Source organism: Meleagris gallopavo, chromosome 13, assembly GCF_000146605.3.
Source record: "Meleagris gallopavo isolate NT-WF06-2002-E0010 breed Aviagen turkey brand Nicholas breeding stock chromosome 13, Turkey_5.1, whole genome shotgun sequence".
NCBI lineage: Eukaryota > Metazoa > Chordata > Aves > Galliformes > Phasianidae > Meleagris > Meleagris gallopavo.
In genome coordinates this window covers 8,462,154-8,471,638 of record NC_015023.2, presented here as the reverse complement: position 1 = coordinate 8,471,638, position 9,485 = coordinate 8,462,154, and the positions used below count along the sequence as shown (strand labels likewise).

The 9,485-nt window shown below is 41.3% G+C and overlaps 1 long non-coding RNA gene across 1 annotated transcript; it reads left to right on the top strand.

Annotated features, from left to right (window-relative positions):
* The first annotated feature begins 306 nt into the window (after positions 1-306).
* LOC104912960 lies at positions 307-8,932 on the top strand. The gene is made up of 4 exons (XR_004161152.1): positions 307-418; positions 3,267-3,368; positions 5,193-5,275; positions 5,985-8,932. It is a non-coding gene; the product is annotated as an uncharacterized LOC104912960 (long non-coding RNA).
* Positions 8,933-9,485: the final 553 nt, after the last annotated feature.

Sequence of the window (9,485 nt, the reverse complement as noted above, 5' to 3'; positions counted from 1 at the left end):
TTGGGTATCAGCCAGTAATTGAAAAAAAAAAAAAATCTGGAAGGTAACGAAGACAGACAGACATAAGTGGAAAAGTACAGATGCTTATTTTATGAAAGATTTGAAAATATAACTTCTAGGTTTAGCTCTGTGTTGTCTTGTCAGCATCTGGTACCTCTTGCTTTCTCAAGGATGGAGAGAATGTAGCGTATAGGAGAAGAACAAGGCTAAAAAGTAAAACCTTCAGTAGAGGAGAAATTACAGCGTGAGCCTTACTGCTCTCTTTCTTGCAACTAAACTACTCCTTTTGTTTTGTCTTCTTTCAGGCATGTGCTGCAGTTGCCAGAGGAGTAGTGGGGGCTCTTAAGGGTGTGTGATGCGGATGCCACCACAGCCATGCAGCCGTGCAGCAGTGCCAGAGGGCAGTGGAAATATGGAGGTGAGAAGGGGGTCTTAAATTCTGCCTTTTGTGAAAGCAGAAAGGTGGATGCTCTCTTTTTTGCATTTAAAGAGGCATCTTTTAATTAGGCAAGTGTGTAATTTAAATTCACTCCTCTAAAAGGCAGTGTTCAATACAACCTGCTCTAGCACGGCCTTTATACATTGACGAAATAAAGCACAGGGCACATTAAATGCTTTGGCAGGAAAGCCCTCTGCAACAGGCACATTGATAATGGTGACAGGCATAAATGTAAGTGCTGTTTTTCCATGTAATACAGCAGTCCAACCACTTTGGTCAAGTAGAAATCTTCTATCAAGACCAGACTTGGAAAAAAACACATTTCTACTGTTTTTTGTGTCTGCCTTGAGCTCTTCAAAATAACAAGGTTTTGCATGTAGAATTAATGGTATATGACATCTGGTACTACCCTGTGGGTGTTGTGTCCTGGATGTTCAGGAACACAGGCACCCCAAACTAGAATAAACATGAGTACGAGCTCACTACTAGGAAGAATGACATAAAGGTTTAATGACTCAGTTGTGGCAGAGGACTGAGTGCCCTGGTGTGATGGTTCAAAAAGCTCTTTTTAAACTTTGCCCATCAAAAAAAATGCCTTCAAGGCATGCAAATTGACAAAAAAAAGTCCAAATGCAGTGGTCACTAGTGTGCAGTCAGCACAGCATAATGGATTGCTCAGATGTAAACTAGTCAGAGAAGTCTGCAGCAACAGGTATGCTCACAGTGCTTGTACAAAAGAAAGGAACCAAGCTGGAGTACAAGTAATGCAATGATGGGGGAAAATGAAACAATGACAAAACCCAAGGACCTAAGAAGCTCAGAGGGATGAACGGGAAGTGGGGAGGAATCCTTGGGATCAAAAAGCTGAAATGAAACTTGGCATTACTCTTAAGAGATCAGGCAATGTTTTGCTTAAAAACAAACAAAACAAAAGCCAAAATTATGAATTTGTAAGATCCCAGACTTGAAAGCATACAGAAACAGCATTAGTGGAAAGATTCTTCTTCTTTTCTTTTTTTTTTTTAATTAAATGAATTAGTGGGGGAAAATCCGTCAACAATCCAACTGGTATTCAAACATGAAGAGACTTTCAGTAATTTGTAGGAATATGGGAAGATTCAGATATGTTCCAAGCGGAGTAGAGAAAAAATAAGATATTCACAGCTCAGTATAATCTTAGAAGCTCAAGTTGGAGTCTAACTTGCTTCCCAAGCTACAGAGATCTCATCAACAGAGAGATTTCATTCAGCAGCATAAACTCTGACATTTGACCAGACAGTTGCCTTGGGGACATTAGCTAAAATAGCCTCAGATTTAAAATTGAAATATGAACTTCTGAAGGCTTTGGTAGTTGCTTTCCGTTGCTACTGAGACAACCAATAGAAATACTGGCTGCTGGATACTTCAGCATCACTAATTCAGGAAGAAACTGGTGATCTGCAGATACTCTCGTCCTGCAGTGTTCTTTCCCATTTGTCAGCAGATGTAAGTAGCTCAGCTGTCCTTCTCCTGCTAGGACAGGAGTAGTTTCACCATCTCTTCTACTTGTTATCAGGAGGCCAATCAAGGATCCAGTTGGTGCAGAGTAGCACTTAGTGTGTTGGGATGGTGGTGCTGCCCTGTGGGTGCGGCAGCCACAGCAGTTTATCCCAGGAAGGCTGCAGCAGCATAGATGCAGCTGTAAGTGTGCCTGCCCGTGATGTGGGGGCTGCAGGTGCTTGATGGGAGGTATTTGATGTCACTGAGCCTGTGCTGAATCGGGAGGAAACTGTGTTCAGTACGTTCTGTGTAACTACATCTGTTAATGACCTGTGCCTGCTGAGGTGTAAATGTGTGCACAGTTCAGTGTTTCAGGTGCTCCACAGACATGCATGCTTACTGCTGCTATATTTTTAATACAGCTCTTTTTGTGATACTCTCTGGCTCCAAAATCCTACCCAGACTAACAGGGAGTGAATATTTTGTTGTCAATTGCTTCTGGATGTCCTAGAGGGACAAGCGTGGTATTGGTTTGAGTTTGCCTCAGAACAATGCACCTGCATACACCCCTGAACCAACTTTCCTTTAGCTACCAAACCAGCAGCTGGGACAGCCAGGTAATTTTCCTGTTTTTGTGCAATCAAATAAGGACAATGAGCTAAACTAACTTACTGATCGCTCTCTCTGAGCTTCAGGTAGTTTTCTTTGTATGCTCCCAATACAACAAGAACTTAAGGAGCTTTTTGGACAGGACCATGCAAGAGCAACTGTCCCTGCTGCAGCCCAGGGAGGACCCGTGCTGGAGGAGGAGAAGGAGGAGGGGGATGTTCTGTGCAGGAACTGCAGCCCACAGGAGCAGGGTTATCCTGAAATGCTGCAGCCCGTGAAGGACCTTTTCTTCGTTTTTTCCTTGGTTCCTTGTCAAGCTCTAAGAAAAGTTCTTCAGGGCCATAGAACTGGGGGCAGACTTAGCCTCCACGAAATTCTAGCAGTGTCTCTGTAAATTCCAGCCCGTTGCTCAACGAAGTTGAGTGAGGATGATGGTTGAGCATTTCTCATCTTAAGGAGCTACGATGGCAGCTGTGGAAGGCTCCTGTGTTCTGGGTGTGCTCTGAATAACCTCTCTCACTATGGTTCACATTAGAAATTTTGATTATCTGTCAGGCGGCTGCTCCCCTTCTCTTGAGCTATCAGGGTTGCAACACTCTGTAGAAGTCATTTACTTGCCAGTGGTACCGTTAGCCCTTTGTGAACAATTAAGCTGAGGTCAGAGGTTGTAATATATCAAATTTGCGGACCGTATTAAATTTTATTTTTACTGAAAGGAACTTTTTGTCTCTTTTATCAGGAGGAAAATTAAGCTGTGAACTGGAATTCCATCAGGCTGTCTGCTGTGAAGCCCTGTGGCTTTAGCAAACAGGCAGCAGTGGTCAGAAATGACACTCAAAAGGTAAATTTATTTCTTTTTTATTAAAAAGGATAAGTTATGACCTGTACAGTATATATTTGAAAAGGAGGGGACTTAACACAATGTGCTGTATTTTCCCACTTCTTTTAAATGATGGATTTTGCCCTGTACAGAGCTGTTCTGGATGAGAAGGAAGGGGTGCTGAGCTGGGCTGCAGCCGTGGGGTGCAGGTGTACCCACCTTCTTTGCCTGCTCCTTCTCTCACCAAACCCTTCAGCAGTTTTGCCACTAATTTCTAGGAACTGGATCACTTTCAAAAGTTCTGCAGAAACTTGCTGTCTGCGTGAATTTTTGCCGTTCTAAAGAAATTTTATTTTAAAACATAAGTACTGTGAAACCCCTGGTCACACCCTGCCTTTCAGAGAGCAGACAGTTCTCGTATCCAAACACCAAATTCCCAGACAGACTGGCTACCCAACCAGGCTGATTGTGCCTTTGGCCTCCACAGGGTTTCATACTGTAGAGGAAGGATTGCCTTTTGGGTCTGAGCATGCAAGCATGTGCTTGTCCTCTTCATCTGGGTATAAAATACCTCTTTCTGCCTTGCACAAATATTAAAATATACGTGAAAACTTCAGGAACCTGCGCACTGTTTTTGCAACTTGCTGTGTTGCCTGCAGTTGACTAGCTGTGGTTTGCAGGCAGACATGTTTGATTTCGAGCACAGTGGCTGATGATAACAAGTTAGGCTGCAGAGATCCTACAGCTTTTTCATTTTTCTAAAGGATTAAGGGTTTGCCCTGCTGTATTTGCTGCTTGTTTCTCCTCTTTTGCTGTACAGTGTTACGTTCTGCTCATCCATATTTCCTGTGTTTCCATCCTAAAGAAGGCAGAATTTCAACAGCAAAGAGAAGGAATTCTGTTGTGCTCTGTATAATTTGAATAACACCCTGTGGGATGAATTGTGCAATTTTAATATTCATTATCTCAAATGTAGACAATAGAATAGACTGTAGTAGGGAAGACTGATTAGCAGATCACTGAAGATAGGTTTTTTCATCTTTTTTTTTTTTCCTTTTCTACTTGGCCATTGCTTGGTGATAAGCAAGTAAAACATTTTATCCAGACCTGAATCTTTGGTATTCAAAAATGTAATGCAGTAATCATCCTTCAGTAAACGTATACATGGGAGCCCAAGAGCCATGGACAGAACATTCATAAGTCTTAGGCCTTACTGATGAGCAGCCCAGGCCAAGAGATTTCTGTTGCTCCCTCAACTCTAAATGAAAGGCAGGTTCTGAAGGGAGAGGGGAGCATGCAATCAGTCCACAAAGTGAATGGTAATGCTTTAATTATCATTCTATTGTTATTCTTCCTTTTTAGCAGCTTGGAGGTTATGTAGTTTGCATATTCATTCCTTTAAATCTCACAAAGGTTTTGTTGTTGGCAAAAGTTTGACTGTAAAAAGAGGGCAAGCTTGTCATTAATAGGCTAGAAGGGAAAGAAGGAAGAAGGGCTGTTTACCCCACACTTCAAGATTTCTGTGAGGGGAGAATCCAGGGTAGGTACTGTTTTTTGGAAATAGAGATACTAAGATTTTTTTTTAATAGGCAAGCACATTAGTAATCACTTCTGGTAACTCACTTTGGGAGTGTAATGGAACTTAGCCCCATAAAAAACTCACCTATCACTCAATGAACTGACCATTGTTATAAAGGCTACAGAATTTGCCAGTGTCCTTCAAGAGAAGCTTTCCAAGAACTCATTTTGTTAAAATCTTCAGTGAAATACAGTTCTATGTACTGAGTTAATTTCTTTGCCATAGAAAAAAATGTATTCACAATATTTCTGTTGGTTTCTTTTCAGAAAGTTGCATGTAATTCGTAGAGGACTTCCAGCTCCTGTGAAAGAACATGCTTTTGTTCTGCACAATCTTCACATCTAAGGAGGTAATATGACCTTCTTGTAGAAACACTATCACAACTGCAGCTGCCTTGATTAGTTTTTTATGTCCTCCTGTCATGCATTATTCTCATTACGTGGGCCCTTCTCCAGGTTTTGTAACAGTACTGATTAGACATATAGGCGTGTGCTGATACAGTAGGCAAAGTTGTAGCCTCTTCCATCTCCACAACTGTTTCGAGAGGAAATGGGATTCTGCTGCTTTTGCTGAAGTCACAGTGTTAGAGGTCTTTTTTCAAGCTTAAGCCAAGTGCAGTTATTGGGAGATGTACGTGTACTGGAGAGACTGGGGTGATGCAGAGACTGAAAAAAGAAAAGGTTAAGGATGATTTGAAGAACGTCTTCTGTGAGTGCAGAGTTAAAGCCATTGCAATTGATGCAGGCAGAAGCAGTTTGAGAATTGTCAGAATTATGGTGTTCTGTGCACCTACTGCACATGGTCAGGGAGCAGGAGGAGCCCATGGCAGGCTCTGCTCATGTAAGCTCTCTCCAGCTGCCACTGCAGGTACTGAAAAGTGAGTCCCCATTACAAGTGTTTCCCACTGTTGGAAGGTGATGTGTAGTGACTAAAAGGGTTGCCAAGGGTGAGCAAAGAATAGACTGCAACAGTCAATAAATATATTTTTCCATATTTATATGTAATATATTGTAATATGGCTGCACTTGCCCATTTGCTGTTTTTTTCCTTTTCCCTAGCTTATGCTGTCTCCAGGCCTGAGAACTTTGTGTTTCTGTTGCCTTCTGTCTCTCAGGGATGGTATAATGACAAACTGATTCTTCTCCTTCCTGGTTGATGAATAGGGTTTTTTGTTTTGTTTTGTTTTTTGAATTGTTAAAGAATGCCTAGCTTTAAGCTATTAAATGTATTTGGTGATTTTTACAATAGATTCTCCACTACTTTTTTGGTGCACGTAATCTTCAGGATCATTAAAGGGAAAATCTGAGATTTTCCATGCTTGATGCTAATATAGTACTTGTTTCATAATGAAGCTTGAAATGGTGGATTTTTGCTCTGGATGCAATTACAAAACACCAAGAGCTCCACTAAAGTAAATTAATTTGGGATAATTTGCATCAGTTGAATTCGTGGCCCTGTTGACATTATCATGCCTGCTGGAGAACAGACACCAGCAGGGGTGATGCTATTCCATACCCATGTGGAGTAGGAATGGCCTCTGGGGATTAGAATGAAAGTAGAGGATGACTACTGCTAGCACAAGATCCAGATGAGCTGTCTGAAGTATAATAAGAATGAAATAAAAGGCAAGCTCACCATAACGCAGTGAGATGCAGCTGAAAGGATGTGAACCTGGTGAAGTTGCTCCACTTCATGTTGCCATAGAGGGATCAGAGCTCAGAGCAGCTCCTCCAGCCTGTCTGTGATCAGGGATGGGAAAATTCTCACATGCCCTCAGGTGTTCAGGTCAAACTGAACTGCTTAGGGGCTGTACCTCAAAGCCACATGGAAGTACTGAATACTGCTGAGCCAAATGCCCTGTTTCTCAGGTGGAGCTGGCAGGAACCAGTTCCTCAGCAGCTGCGTTGGTTTTCTATTTGCATCTGGATGAAAATCAAGAGGTTTCTTTTTCTGTGTCAGACTTTGAATTCAGAACTTTGACTCCCTTCGGCTGTCCTAGCTCTTACATGTTGATGCAGTTCGCAGTACTGTAGCTACCTGGATCTAGGCTTTTGTTTCAGGTGACTTGTACTACAATATTCTCCTCGGGACGAGTCTTGCTAGAGGCACTATCTCCCCTCCAGCCCGGGGAGGAAACATCTGGTCGCTCTGGCACAGTGGAAGCTTCTGGGATTGTCATTTTGTTTGGCATGAGTGAAGTAGCCATAAGATTCGGTATGCATTTTTAGTATGTTGCAGCTATGCTCCTTGAGCCAAAGGAAGACAGTTTATAAAGGAAGCAAAAGAACATTTTTACTCAGCTTTTTGTGATAGCTCTTCATTAGTAATATTCAGTAAAATAAAACCTTATAAATGCTCAATTCAGCTGCTGTTAAAGTAAGAATAGAATTGCTATTGAATTTAATGAGGTCAATCTGGGGCTCCAGATGAAGGTAATGCAAAGTATAGTTCCATCTCGCTCCTTTCCGAAAGAAAGCTGGCCAGCTGTGAGATGGCGATTCAAGAAGGATGGCTGTGCCTCAGGATCCATTGCTCCAGCTGTATCAGGCTGTTCTGGTGAGCCAGAGGTTTGTGCTCTCCAGCCCAGGGCCAGGGAATTACAAATGTGTACAGAAATAGAAGCCAGAGTTCAGGGTGAGGACACACTGCAACAAAGCCTATTGGAATGGGAGAATTGTAATAAATGGCATGAAGAAAGCATGATCACTTCAAATTCTTGCCAAATGTGACTTGATTGTCACTTTTTTTCTTGGGAATATGGCCTTACTATTAAAAAAAAACAACAAACTGGTGATCTCTTTGGAATTAAGGGTTTAGGGTATGTCATGGGGAATTAGACATGGGCCTCCCATTAGCAAGAATTTTGACCTCCATGCATAGCTCTGAAAATCAATCCTATCTCCAGCCTCAGTTGTGTTTTTATTTCAACTGAGGAACAGGCATAGATATCACTGAGAAGAAGAGTAAATCTCGTGATTGGAAACTTCTGATGTCATTTTCAAGTGCAGTTATAAAACTGAGTGATGACATGTAGATGTCCGCACCCAAAATATTTACAAATCAAACCGTGTGGGTGCCCAGATTTTATGGTGGCAATAAAACGTTGCTTAGTATTTCCTGGTAAAATTTTAGTACTGAGTAATTACTATTAAACAGATGGAGAAACAGGGCACTGTAGCAGAGTTGAGAGTATTTTTCATAAGCCTTGCTTTTTCCCATGGGCTTACAGTGTCTTGACAGTTCATCTTAGGCCCCTTCCCCAGTGTTTATCATAAGCATGTGCTTTTGGCAAGTAGCTCCACTGAGGTCCGGTCAAGTGATGATGACACTTTGAAATCAACAGGAGCATAAGGTGGCAGTAAAACATAAGTAAAAAATAATCCCGCTGAGCTGGGATTTGCAACATTGTGCCTTGAGTCCCACCGCAGCGTGGGGTATGATTTGGATTCTCTCGTGCCTCAGTTTCCCTGTGTGTAAACAGCAGTGATCCTTGTGAGGAGGGAAGGTCTTTTGCCTTTTGAAGAAGAGAAGTACTGTGAAAAGCCTTGCTTGCTATTATGCATATATTGAAAACAAAACCTAATCAGTGCTTTGCTAGGTTGGGGATGAATGTGTTTAGCAGTTCTTTTGATCAAGCTGTAGATTACTTAGGCAGTGGTTTGTAATAAGAGCCTTATCAGCAACAAAAACCCTTCTGTCATCCTCAGACAAGCAACAGTCATGTTCTAAAATGGTTGCCAAACGTGTTTATTTGAAGATGGTTGTTTCTAGTATAGCTGAAACCATTGTGTGGCGAGAGTTCAATTGCTTCCTACTAAAGCCAACATTCACAGCTTGGAAAACTGTTAGATAAATGTCAGTTTCTGCCATAATTTGTGGAATCAATGCAAACTGAGTCAAAGAATCACAAACAGTAATGTGAAAATAAAATGATCTGCGTTATGGTTTTTAAGTAAATGATGATAAACTAATAAATGCCATTAGCTACTGCCATTACTTTGTTGAATTTAGCTGATGTTACTGTGTTGACTTTAAAAGCTATCAGCTTAACTATATAAATCCATTTGACATGTCTTTATTCAGATAAAACTTTAATACTGCAAGTGTAGCAAATTAGATGCAAATGCTCTTTTTATTTTAAGTATATTTAAAGCTGCCTTTTCAATGCAAATTTTACAGGAAATCTCAACAAGCTAGGACAGACATCTTAGCTGTCAGCGTGCAGCACTTTCATTTCGGTCTCAGGCATGGGAGCTGCATTTTGTCCCTGCAGACTGAGATAATTAAAACTACAGAGAGATGGTTTTAAATATACATGATACACAGTTACTTAAACTGTGGGATAATGCATAAATGTGGTCCTTAACATTTTTGATAGAGCAGCACCAACCGGACAGAGTATCAGTAGATGGTAGGGAACACATTTCTTTTTGTGCAAACAGCTTTGTTTTATTTTTATTTTTCACCTTTTCACCTGAATTGCTCTGGAAGCAAAGAAATACCATTCCAAACCCTGGGTTGGGAAAGCCCTTATTAAAAAGATACTGATACCATTAACT